The sequence below is a fragment of the Taudactylus pleione genome, unplaced genomic scaffold (assembly GCF_031769625.1).
Source record: "Taudactylus pleione unplaced genomic scaffold, aTauple2 ptg000174l, whole genome shotgun sequence".
Taxonomy (NCBI): Eukaryota; Metazoa; Chordata; class Amphibia; order Anura; family Myobatrachidae; genus Taudactylus; species Taudactylus pleione.
The window spans coordinates 3494580-3507795 of NW_028284576.1; positions in this window are offsets into that span (position 1 = coordinate 3494580).

Here is a 13216-nt window from a genome sequence, read left to right on the forward strand (position 1 = left end):
CCTTATTAGGCACATTGTTGTATATAGTAAGTCACCTCCCCTCATTATAGACCTGATTCTGAGTCGACGGCAGCTGCAGTTTCTCCGCCCGAGTATGACCTCCAACGTGAGTGGTTGAGCGTCTGTGAACACAACCAGTGTACGCCGGCGACGCTTCCATAACACGCCCATAAGACGGTCAATCTCCGTCCAGGAATGCCCACTGCATTTTCCATGCCTGTACTTCACCGTGCATGCATCTGAAATAGCAACAACGACTCTGTATGAGCACAATAAGGATGCATGCGTGGTGCGATGTAGACGCATGCGCAGTAACAAAAATCGCACAGCTGCATCAGACATCAACATAGACTGAGAGTCAGAATCGGACCCTACATGTACTTTATATACACCTATAGAACCAACAAGTCTTGGTCACTGTCAGTGTTGGCACTAACACCGCCACTGGGCCAGGAGGTGAGATAGAAGAGGAGACAGCTTCTGCCAGGGACGGACGGTAAGGTCAATGGATGGGGAGGCACTGGCTATTATTATCAGAGCCAGATTTACACACACATTCAGTATATAAACTAGGGATGGCCACCAGTATGGTTACCATCAATGGCAAAATATTTATTTATTTATTAACAGTTTCTTATATAGCGCAGCATATTCCGTTGCACTTGACAATTGGAAACATTTATAGAACAAAACAAGGTAATAAGAGACAGACATAGAGGTAAGAGGGCCCTGCTTGCAAGCTTACAATCTATAGAAAGTGGCCATCGATGGTAACCAATTATGCAATGGATGACAATCAATGGCTTCACCAACCGATGGTCATCCCTGTTCTATGACTAATTGGCCCGTAGCCAAATCAGAATCGGGGGCGTGGCTTCTTTTGTGTCGAAGGGACGGAGCTATGCTCCGTGTCCCGGGACCTTTACAAAAAAAACCAAAAAAACTATTCTGTTATGTTCTTCCGTCGATGGAGGGAAACCATCTGGTTCTCCCCCATCGGTGGGAAAAACATTCAACATCGGTCATAATCTATCGATGATTATGAATCATCGATGGTCGATGGCCATCCCTAAAATGAACCTGCCCCGCTTGCGCAGAATTATTCTAATCATTTTCATAGTCAAAACTCTGCAGTCTGACAGGGAGTATGACAGGGGAGGTTCTGCTTCCACTGACTGCAAGTCCCTGGTTTCTGCTGAGCATGAATTGGACCAGTGGTGTTTTAGGAGAGGAGTGCAGACTCAGGGCCTGATTCTGAACCGCTCGCGAGTGCTGGACGCTTGCAAGCGGGTCGATGGTGCCTAAGTGCGGATGCACACGATGGAGGGAGCTCCGTCGTGTGCATGCGCACGATGGAGGGAGCTCGGTCGTGCGCATGCGCGACACCCGGCGAGCGACGGAGAATCTGTTGCTCGGGGTCTCGCACCAAAGGGGGCGTGCTGTCGATGGTGAGTGACAATACGCCCCCTTTGGGGGGCGTGCTGGGGGCGTGGCTGCCAGACGGAGGCATTCCCATGGGAACACCTACCGTCTGATTCCGGCCCCACTGACTTCAGTAGTGATGTCAGTGGGAGTGATTTTGGCTCTGATAGAGCCAAAATCACTCCAGGGCTTGCGGCAGCGGGACCCTACCGCAGGGTCTCGTCGCAAGCCCGATGGTTGCGATGGTCTTGACCATCGCGACCATCATCATGGACGCTCGCTATAGCTGTGGGTGGTAACCCACAGCTATGCAAGCGTCCATGAGGCTGCTCCAAGTTGAGGCAGGAGGGCTCTGATTCAGAGCGAACACTCTGGTCAGAGCGTCTGGCTCTAAATCAGGGCCTCAGTGCGGGCCCCCTCCTCTCTTTTGCAGTGCCGCGGCGAGTGGTGCAGCAGTAGTTTCTGTCTTGGTGCCAGAATCTACTGCGCATGTACGGGTCTCTGGGAAAATGGCGCCTGTTCCATTTTCCCAGGAACAGCAGAACGGCGCATGCGTGAGTCACCGGGAAAATGGCCGCCAACAGTGACTTTTGCTGCTCTGAAGCTCTACTGGCGACAATGGACAGGTAAGTATAAAGAGTTAATAGGTGCACGGTGTGCATTGTGGGCCGTGTGCACCACACACCCTGCTCCCATTATAGATACACCCCTGAGCTGGACCTTTACATGCGCAGTGAAACATAGAGAGCCTCCGGAGGGTGAAGCTACGTCCCCTGTCTCTCCCCAAACTTTCTCCTGGGGACCCCGCGATGCCACAATCCTCCCCTGCTCACTATTTGTATTGTCACCATGTCTTCCTTTGTCATCTATATGGCGTAAAAATTAAATCATTTATCAAACGTTATCCATCAGAAGAACGTCAGGAGTCCAAGGGGAAATACATGTAACTAGACAGAATGTAATCTTCACTCTCTGCCCAAACTTGTCTATTTCCCCCCTGCACGTCTCCTGCTGCTACACTTCCCTGTTACATAATATTATGTAGTCACATCTCTATTAAAGCAACAGCATTGCGTTGGCAGCACAGGGAGCGCGCTCTCCTTATTTGCGAAGGCCGCTGGCAGCATCCATTATGAGCAACAGGCTGCAGGTACATTTCAGCCAACACTATGTGACTCTCCCATAGATTCTGATAAAGAGCTGCTGGATGCAATAAGTGTGTGATACAGACGCCAAAAAGAAAGACGAACAGTAATCATCGGGGGATTCAACAGATGGCAGAAGCAAGAGGTAACTTTTGTCTTCCTAGCTGGAAACAAGGGGAAGAAATTGCATATTTTAAATATAAAATACAAGCGAGAACGATGGCTGAATCCTCTGTATTGGTGTTTTATATGAGGTTGGGGCATTCATAGCTCGTACCTCTCATCTGCTTGAATGGGGATCCCAGGTGCTCTAACTGTAGCATTTTCATTATATTGAAGGATTAGATGGTGCTTCCTGTGTATTTGGAGATTAATACATGCCGAACGCTCAAATCCGAGTCTTAAAGGAAAATAAAGACATTTAAGTAGAAATTGTGTATGGTCGGGCTGTGCGGAGAGACGCTGCGGAGGATTTTCTGTACTGTACGGTGCATGTGCCAGTTTCTAAAGCCTTCACATATCCTTTATCTAATGGGGTTATAAAGACATATGCTATGGCTTTCAGGGCATCCTGTGACTTTGCCTGTGGTATGATATGTCGACAGTCATAATGCCGACAGGGATATTTCTCTATTTTAGCCTAACCTTAAATTTAACTCTAGAATGCAATGTCAACATTGTGACCGTCATGACCATATCCACATTTCTGTATGTCGACATGTTACATGTCAACATAACTGCCATGCTGACATTCTGGCTGTCGACATCTAGAACATGTCAACATTTCAGTGTCAACATTCTAACCATGGGCCTGATTCACTACGGATCACTATTCTGCTTATACGCACACAACTCAGTTGCTAATATCAACGGTGATATGTAAATGTTTGCATTCGCATTGCGATCGCAGCCTGACATAAGGATGCCCACTTCCCCTTACTTACATCCGTATACTAGGGGAACATAGCGAAACAATCGGTAACATCGAGTAACATCGGACCCATAAGCACAGTTAAGGCAGGTCAGACCTTATTAAGGAATTGCTTTTGCGCACGCTCTGAGGCCTCAGGTGGTGTATGGTATCACAAAGGCTAATTTATGCACGCCCATGCAACGGTGTTGAAACGCACTGGCATACCTGCGTTCAGCCGACCCCGTCACCACCCACAAACATCACTTCCTGTCAATCACTCTGTCATGAATCTGCGTATCCTCTGTGGTCACAGTACCGATCGCAATAGCTAGTTAGAGCATGTGCACTGCGATGCATGCGCAGAGCGCAACAATCATCCAATTGCGTGTGTATAAGCAACTGCATTCCTTGCTGAATCAGGCCTCGTATATGGTGACATTATCTGTTACTTAGTGGATGTGCAGCGTCATGATCTGCTGCAGCACCTCTGTCCCCGCAGTGGTGCTGCTCTTTACATTGTTGGTACTATGCTATGTTCCAGCCAGTCTGGTCCCTATTCTGGTTGGCATCCTGCAAGCTGGTGTTTATTGTCTGCAGGACCGCCATCGGGGGGTACAGCCCGTTTTAATGTAGGGGGCCCGGGCTCATTGGGCTCCCCTTTGGGAACTTTTTATTCACATTTTACAGGCAGATGTCTGACTGTGAGTAAGACGGAGTTTGCTGTCGGCACGGTGTGGCCCCTCCCTGGCAGTGGCATGCGCAGGGAGTGTGCACACACACACTCCTGCTTGCAGCTATAGAAGTGACACAGCAGGCCCCCTGTCATTGTCCCATATTCTACTGTGGTATGTCTTGAGTCATGACATATACAGTATATGCCAGGCTGGCGGATGAGGGGGGCTCTGTCTGTTTTATCTGTACTGGGCCCCACAATTTTTGATGGCAGCCCTGATTGTCTGACCCAGCAGCTATGGGTTGCACCTGTGACTGTCTTATTTATACCTGCTCCACAAGTTCATCTGGGTCAGATCATCACGTCAGAGTCCTCTTGTTAGGTTTCTGTGCTTCATCTGTTGTTCATTGGGCACCTGGTCTCCTTATAGCACCAGAACTACATCTCTCTCTGAGGATCAATACCCTGGTTCCTGGTTCAGCATTCTGTTCCAGTGCTATCTGGAAAACCTTCTCTAATATTGCTTCATAGCTGTCTGCTCCAGTGCTATCTGTGAATCCAGCTCCAGCAGTCAGTACCAATGTTCCTACACTGGATAATCTGAAAACCAACACTTGTCCTACTGTGCCTGCATACAGGCAATCCGGTAACCCAGCACATGTTTCTGGACATATGTACAGCAGTTACATTGTTCACTTATCTGTTCCTGAGTCTTTCTGCTCACGGCTTCCAAGCAGCTCAGCATTGTATTATTATCATCATCACCTGCTCTTGGACTTACTCCTGCAGTAGTAGGTTATAAATCTGTTCTACCATTTTCCATTGCATGGTACCATTCAAGTTATTGCTTTAGTGCTTTCCTGGACATAGTCACGTGACTGGGGTTTTGTAGGTCCAGATTGGGACCCTTGGGATTACCTTGAGGCCTTGATATAGCTCTAACTCATAAGTGCAGAGACTGAGGGGCTAATTCAGCAGTGCCCCCAAGTGCAGTGCTGAACGCAGATTCCCGATTATCGGGAATCTGCGCTTGCACAGGACCCAATCTACGAGTGTGCAGAATGGGTCCTGCTAACACGCACGCTAGCCCTTGAATGCCTCTGCCTGATTGATAGGCAGAGGCATTTAAGGAGAGGTGCGGGAGCAGCCGGCATTCCCAGAAATGTTGCCAGGAGTGGCCAGCCCAGTGAGTGCCAGGCATTCCCTGTGTTCCAGGAGTGGCCAGCCCAGAGACTGCGTGGACGTACGCAGTCTGCTGGGCTTGCAAGCCGGCCAGCCCGAGTAAACTGAGGCTTACTCAGCTGGACGGCCGCATGGCGCCGTCCACCATCGTGACCATCGACCACCGATGGTCGCGATGTTGATGCAAGCACAGTGACTGCCGTCATAATGCTGAGATCACAAATGCAGCAGGGGGTGCCATACAGGGGGTGCCATACAGGAGGTGTCATACAGGGGGTGTCATACACCTCCTGCTGCATTTTCATGATTGCAAGGACATAATTGCAAAACTGCCTGCGTGCATAAATCATATATCTATAGTCTGCTTGCAGCTTTGCAATTGCGATCCTCGCTGAATCAGGCCCTGAGGATGGGTATATTCTGTAGGTATATGTGAGGAGAGTACTGAAAGCATGAAGGATAAAGGCTGTAGGTGATGTTGGACTCGGAACTGAAGTACAGCAGGAAGAGAATGCACAGGCACTCCGCCTGTGGTACTTGTGGCAGCCTGTAGGGGGTGTAGGCACTAGGATGCTGTACACCTTAGATAGTAGATATCGGTGAACCTGCTTAGTAGGACACTCAGGGCTCTATTTATTAACATTATTTTATAGTATTCACACCCTTGTCACATTATTTTAGTTTCACATAAATTTACTAAAGGGCAATTGGCGTAGAATTAGTAAAATTCTGCTCCAAACACTAATTATCACATATTTTTAGTAAGCAGATCGCATTTCCCATAATTGTAATGGGAAATGTGATATGGCCAACCGCCGGCCACATTCCGATTCCCGGCAGCGCCTGGCCGACCACAGCAGAGTTCCCGGCAGTGGAAGCCTGACAGCGCTGGAAATCCCAATCGTCAATAGGTAAGTATTGACTAACCTAACCTAACCCCCTAACCCTAACCCTTCTTAGGGGTGCCTAACCCTAACCACCCCCCAAGTGCCTAACCCTCCCTTCCCCGCTGCCTACAACTAAGTCCCCTGGGGGGGTGCCTAACCCTAAGTCTCCCCCCGGGGGTGCCTAATCCTAACCGTCCCTCCCCTTAGCCTAAACCTCCCGGGGGGTGCCTAACCCTAAGTCCAGGGGGGTGCCCTAAACCTAACCCTCCCCCCCGTGGCTGTCCGCTCACGGCGCCTGGCATCCCTTCGATCGGGATGCCGGGCACCGGTCTCCCGGCATCGGGGAAATGTCAGGCGTCTACATCTAGACGCCCGGCATTTCACCCTCGCCGGTATTAAGGCAGCCGGCTTCCCGATTGTATACCGGCCAAAGTTACTAAAAATAAAATGGGAAAAAGTAGTGGGGGAAGCCCTGTGATAATAACGTCACCTGAAGATGGAGCTATCCAGGGTCTCCCTGGTTCCCTCACTCCAAAATGCAGACTGCACTTGGTAATACAGGTCTCTAAAGGCTGATGCAGAATGCACATGGCAATGCAGGTATCAGAGACCGAGGGCCTGATTCAGCATGGAACGCAGTTGCTTATACGCACGCAATCGGTCAATTAATTTGCATTGCGCATGCGTATACATTGCAGTGCACGAGCCAGGTGCTCTGTTCGGAAACTACGATGGCAGATGATACGCAGACCCATGGCAGAGTGACTGACAAGAAGTGCCATTTGTGGGTGGTGACGGGGGGGTGGTCTGGAGAACGCAGGCGTGCCAGTGTGTTTCAATTACTTTTCAGGGGCGTGCATAAATTATCCACTGCGATACCAGGTGCCGCCTGAGGCATCATAGCGTGCGCGTAAGTAAGCAACTCATGAGTAAGGTCTGGGCTTCCCTAACTGTCCGATGTTACCGATTGTTTTACTATGTTGGTCATGTCTACAGATGTGAGTAAGGGGATGTGAGCGTCCTTATGTCAGGCTGCGATCGCAATGCGAATGCAATCATTTGCATATCACCGCTGATATTAATAACTGCGCTGCGTGCGTATATGAAGAATAGCGATCCTTGCTGAATCAGGCCCTTTATTCATTACCTTACCCATAAACAGGAATAAACAATATTATGTTTTAGAGTTTTTTCTATTTTGCTGTTTCATTGTTCTCAAATTAATTTGCTAAATCAAATGCAGAAAAATTGCGCATATTAAAAAAAAAAAAACTGTATTCTAAAATATCTTTTTCCTCATTAAGTATTCTGTAATCATAAACAACAGTACAATGTGGTGATAGGGTCTGCGATGTTCTCCCTGGATAATGACACTGGGCCTGATTCAGAGCCGGACGCTATTTGTGGACGCTCGTTCAGAAAAAGGGGCTGGCTATTTAATTTGAGCGCTCGCTCTTTGCGGTCTGTTGACGCCTCTATGTCTGAGCGAGCGTCCGAAACATGCGCTCACTATTTTTTAAAGACGCCCCTTGGCCGCTCGCATCATACGTCATCTCCGCTATTTATTAGATTAATAGAGTACATCGAAAGGCGTATGAACTGCTCGCTATTCTTGTGGTAGCATTTTCCTACCGCAATCATGCGAACAGTTCAGGCTAAAAGACAACCAAGTGACGTGGTCGATGACGCTGCTTTGTTAATTATGCACACCCTTAAAACGCCCGTTTTGACCGTTTGGCACGCCTGCGTTCGGATCTCCACTCCCCGTTTTCAAGCACCTTCCCCTGTTACCACCCACAAACGCCTCATCCTGTCACTCAAATTAGCAGGCATTCGCTATTTTGCGAGCACATGATTTCCGACAGTAGTGACTGGTTGGCGCATGCGCATTGAAAGCCATATGTATGCGCAGATGTGCGAACATCGCTCGGAGCGAACGAGCGGCCGCTTACAAGCGGCTCTGAATCAGGCCCTCTGATCACCAGATTGGAGAGTCAGAATGACATTGGTGCACTCACAGAACACACACTGACGCTTTCTCTATCCTGTCACTGATGCTGCACTTTGAAGCAGAATTAGGCAATGGCTAAATAATAATGTATGTATTTAGGGCGAGATGTATTAAAGATCTAATTTACATTGTGATCATTAACAGACACCAATGTCTCATGTATCACGCTCTTCTTGCAGGGACAGTTCTTCCAATAATGAGCTCCCTCAGCAATGCAGTTACTACCAGGCCTCAGACACAGCGCTAATGGAGAATTTTACCAAAATAATCCCATAGACTACAATAGCCACGGCCAGGAAATGATCGGTAGCTATTGGGCACAAGCTCCAGAATGTATCACTTTCCACAGCTTGCTGCATGTGGCCATATTACAGCCCCATAGAAACCTCTGGTGACCCCTATGCTGGGGGGAGGGGATGCAGCAGATATCTCCAGTCCATACTGATACACATGGGGATCTAAAATCATTAGGTAAATCTGAGAAAACTATAGTTTTGGGAGGATTTACCACATTTTTTTTAAACCTTGATACATCACGTTAGAGAGAAACATGCAGAGTAACCAGAGAAATTCAGTTACATTTTGTAAACGCCCCACAATCTGCACTCTCTCTGTACTCTCTCTGCACTCTCTCTGTACTCTCTCTGTACTCTCTGTACTCTTCCTATATTAGGGGTGTGCACCGGCCACTTTTCGTGTTTTGGTTTAGGATCTGGATCTTTCTTCGTGTTTTGGATCTGGATTGGTTTTGCCAAAACCACCCTTCCGTGTTTTGGGTTCTGGGTTTTGTGTTTTGGATCTGTATTTTTTTGAAAAAAAGCATAAAAACAGCTAAAATTACAGAATTTGTGGGTTTTTCTGCTCCTATGCTATTATTAACCTCAATAACCTTAATTTCCACTCATTTTCAGTCTATTCTGAACACTTCACACCTCACAATAGTGTTTTTATGTCAAAAAGGCTGCACCGAGGTAGCTGGATGACTATGCTAAGCGACACGAGTGGGCGGCACAAACACGTGACCCATCTAGGAGTGATACTGCAGTGGCAGACAGGATGGCAGTTTGAAAAACTAGGCCCCAAACAGTACATAATGCAAAGAAAAAAAAGAGGTGCAAGATGGAATTGTCCTTGGGCCCTACCACCCACCCTTATGTTGTATAAACAGGACATGCACACTTTAACAAACCAATAATTTCAGCGCCAGGATCTGTCACATGACTGTGGCTGAAATGATTGGTTCATTAGGGCCCCCACAAAACAAGCTGGCAATTAATCTGGCCCTGCACAAACTGGCTCTACGGAGGCAAGATGTCGTCCTCATCCTGCTCATCCACTGATTCCTCACCCTCTTCAGTGTTGTGTACATCCTCATCCTCACAGAGTATTAATTTGTCCCCGCTGGAATCCACCACCACAGGTCCCTCTGTACGTTCTGGAGGCTGGTCTCCCTGGAAGAGTTGATAATTCATTTTATGAACATCATCTTCTCCACATTTTGTGGAAGCAACCTCCTACGCCTTTCGCTGACAAGGTTCCCGGCTTCACTAAACACTCTTTCGGAGTACACACTGGAGGGGGGGCAACTCAGGTAAAATAGAACCAGTTTGTACAGGGGCCTCCAAATTGCCTATTTTTCCTGCCAGTACAGGTACAGACTGTCTGACATGCCTACTTGGATGCTGTCACCGATGTAATCCTTTAACAGACAGACGCACGCTTGTCGCTGCTGCTTTGAGGATGCAGGTGCGGCTACTGCACATACATTTCACACACAAAAACAGAAAAAAAGATTATTTTATTTTGGTTGGAGTGCACTTTGGGGGTTACACCACCCTTTAACAGACAGATGCACGCTTGTCGCTGCTGTTTTGAGGATGCAGGTGCGGCTACAGCCCACACAATTCACAAAGACAGAAAAAAAAGAATAATTTTTTATTTTTTTTGGAGTGCACTTTGGGGGTTACAGCACCCTTTAACGGACAAGCCATCCGACCCTTTACTTATGACACAGGCGCACGCTTGGCGCTGCTCCTTTGTTGATGCACGTGCAGCCACAGTGCACACAATTAACAAACATAGAAAATAATTCCTCCACCATTCTGTCAGAGGTGACGGTATCATGTGCAGTGACAGTAGACATGTCAGAAATTGACATTGTTGGCATGTCCTTCAGTCCGGACCAGATGTCCAAACCGGCCCTTGACTTATGACACAGGCGCACGCTTGGTGCTGCTGCTGTGTTGATGCACGTGCGGCTACTGCGCATACATTTTGCACACAAACACAGAAAAAAAAGAATTGTTTATTTTTTGTGCAGTGCACTTTGGGGGTTACACCACCCTTTAACAGACTTATGGGACACAGGCGCACGCTTGGAGCTGCTCCTTTGTTGATGCATGTGCAGCCACAGTGCACACAATTCACAAACACAGAAAATATTTTTTTATTTTGTTTGGAGTGCACTTTGGGGGTTACACCACCCTTTAACAGATGAGCCAGCCGGCCCTTTACTTATGACACAGGTGCACGCTTGGCGCTACTTTGTTGATGCACGTGCGGCCACAGTGCACACAATTCACAAACATAGAAAATTATTTTTTATTTTGTTTGGAGTGCACTTTGGAGCTTACAGCACCCTTTAACGGACAAGCCAGCTGACCCTTTACTTATGGGACACAGGCGCATGCTTGGCACTGCTCCTTTGTTGATGCACGTGCAGCCACAGTGCACACAATTCACAAAGACAGAAAATATTTTTTTATTTTTTTTGGAGTGCACTTTGGGGGTTACAGCACCCTTTAACGGACAAGCCATCCGACCCTTTACTTATGACACAGGCGCACGCTTGGCGCTGCTCCTTTGTTGATGCACGTGCAGCCACAGTGCACACAATTAACAAACATAGAAAATAATTCCTCCACCATTCTGTCAGAGGTGACGGTATCATGTGCAGTGACAGTAGACATGTCAGAAATTGACATTGTTGGCATGTCCTTCAGTCCGGACCAGATGTCCAAACCGGCCCTTGACTTATGACACAGGCGCACGCTTGGTGCTGCTGCTGTGTTGATGCACGTGCGGCTACTGCGCATACATTTCGCACACAAACACAGAAAAAAAAGAATTGTTTATTTTTCGTGCAGTGCACTTTGGTGGTTACACCACCCTTTAACAGACTTATGGGACACAGGCGCACGCTTGGAGCTGCTCCTTTGTTGATGCATGTGCAGCCACAGTGCACACAATTCACAAACACAGAAAATATTTTTTTATTTTGTTTGGAGTGCACTTTGGGGGTTACACCACCCTTTAACAGATGAGCCAGCCGGCCCTTTACTTATGACACAGGTGCACGCTTGGCGCTACTTTGTTGATGCACGTGCGGCCACAGTGCACACAATTCACAAACACAGAAAATAATTTTTTATTTTGTTTGGAGTGCACTTTGGGGCTTACAGCACCCTTTAACGGACAAGCCAGCAGACCCTTTACTTATGGGACACAGGCGCACGCTTGGCACTGCTCCTTTGTTGATGCACGTGCAGCCACAGTGCACACAATTCACAAACACAGAAAATTATTTTTTATTTTGTTTGGAGTGCACTTTGGGGGTAACAGCACCCTTTAATGGTCAAGGCAGCTGGCCCTCTACTTATGACACAGGGGAATGCTTGGCATTACGTTGTTGATGCACGTGCGGCTACTGCGCACACAGGGTCTCATTCAGACCCGCTCGCGAGCGCTGTACGCTCGCGAACGGGTCGATGGTGCCCAAGTGCGCATGCGCACAACGGAGGGAGCTCCGTCGTGCGCATGCGCGAGACCCGGCGAGCGATGGGGAAGCTGTCGCTCCAGGTATCGCACCAAAGGGGGTGTGCTGTCGACGGTGAGTGACAGCACGCCCCCTTTGGTGGGCGTGCCGGGGCATGGCTGCCCAGATGGAGGCGTTCCCATGGGAATTCGTACCATCTAGGTCCGGCCCCACTGACATCATTAGCTCCCACGGCCCCAGCCCTAGCTCCCAACCTCCCTCTTCACTGTCCACAGCCAGAGTGAGAAATGTCGCAGACGCGTGGACCTTTTATAGATTCCAACACCCGCGAGATCCGGAAAGCGGGATCGTTTTGCCTCGATTTCAGTACCGAGTCAGGCGGAAAAATTCGAGCCTTACTCGGATACGACTCGGATCGGGGGGTCTCGGGGGGATTCGGATTTCACAAATCCGAACCCGCTCATCCATACACTATATGCTCTCTGTACTCTCTCTGCATTCTCCCCAAACTCTCTATGTACTCTCACTGCACTCTGCCTATACTCTCTCTGCACTCTCTCTATACTCTCAATGTACTCTCTCTGCACTCTCCCTGTACTCTCTCTGCACTCTCCCTGGACTCTCTCTGCACTCTCCCTATACTCTCTCTGTACTCTCTCTGCACTCTCCCTGTACTTTCTCTGTACTCTCCCTATACACTCTCTCTGCACTCTCCCTATATTCTCTCTGTACTCACCCTGTGCTCTCCCTGTACTCTCTCTGCACTCACTCTGTACTCTCTCTGAACTCTCCCTGTACTCTCTCTGCATTCTCCCTGTTCTCTCTCTGCACTCTACCTGTACTCTCTATGCACTATCCCTGTTCTCTCTCTGCATTCTCTCTGCACTTTACCTGTACTCGACTCTACACTCTCTCTGTACTCTCCCTGTACTTTCTCTGTACTCTCTCTACACTCTCACTGTACTCTCCCTGTACTCTCTCTGCACTCTCCCTGGACTCTCTCTGCACTCTCCCTATACTTTCTCTGTACTCTTCCTGTACTCTCTCTGCACTCTCCCTGTACTCTCCTTGTACTCTCTCTGCACTCTCCCTATACTCTCTCTGCACTCTCCCTGTACTTTCTCTGTACTCTCCCTATACACTCTCTCTGCACTCTCCCTATATGCTCTCTGTACTCACCCTGTGCTCTCCCTGTACTCTCTCTGCAC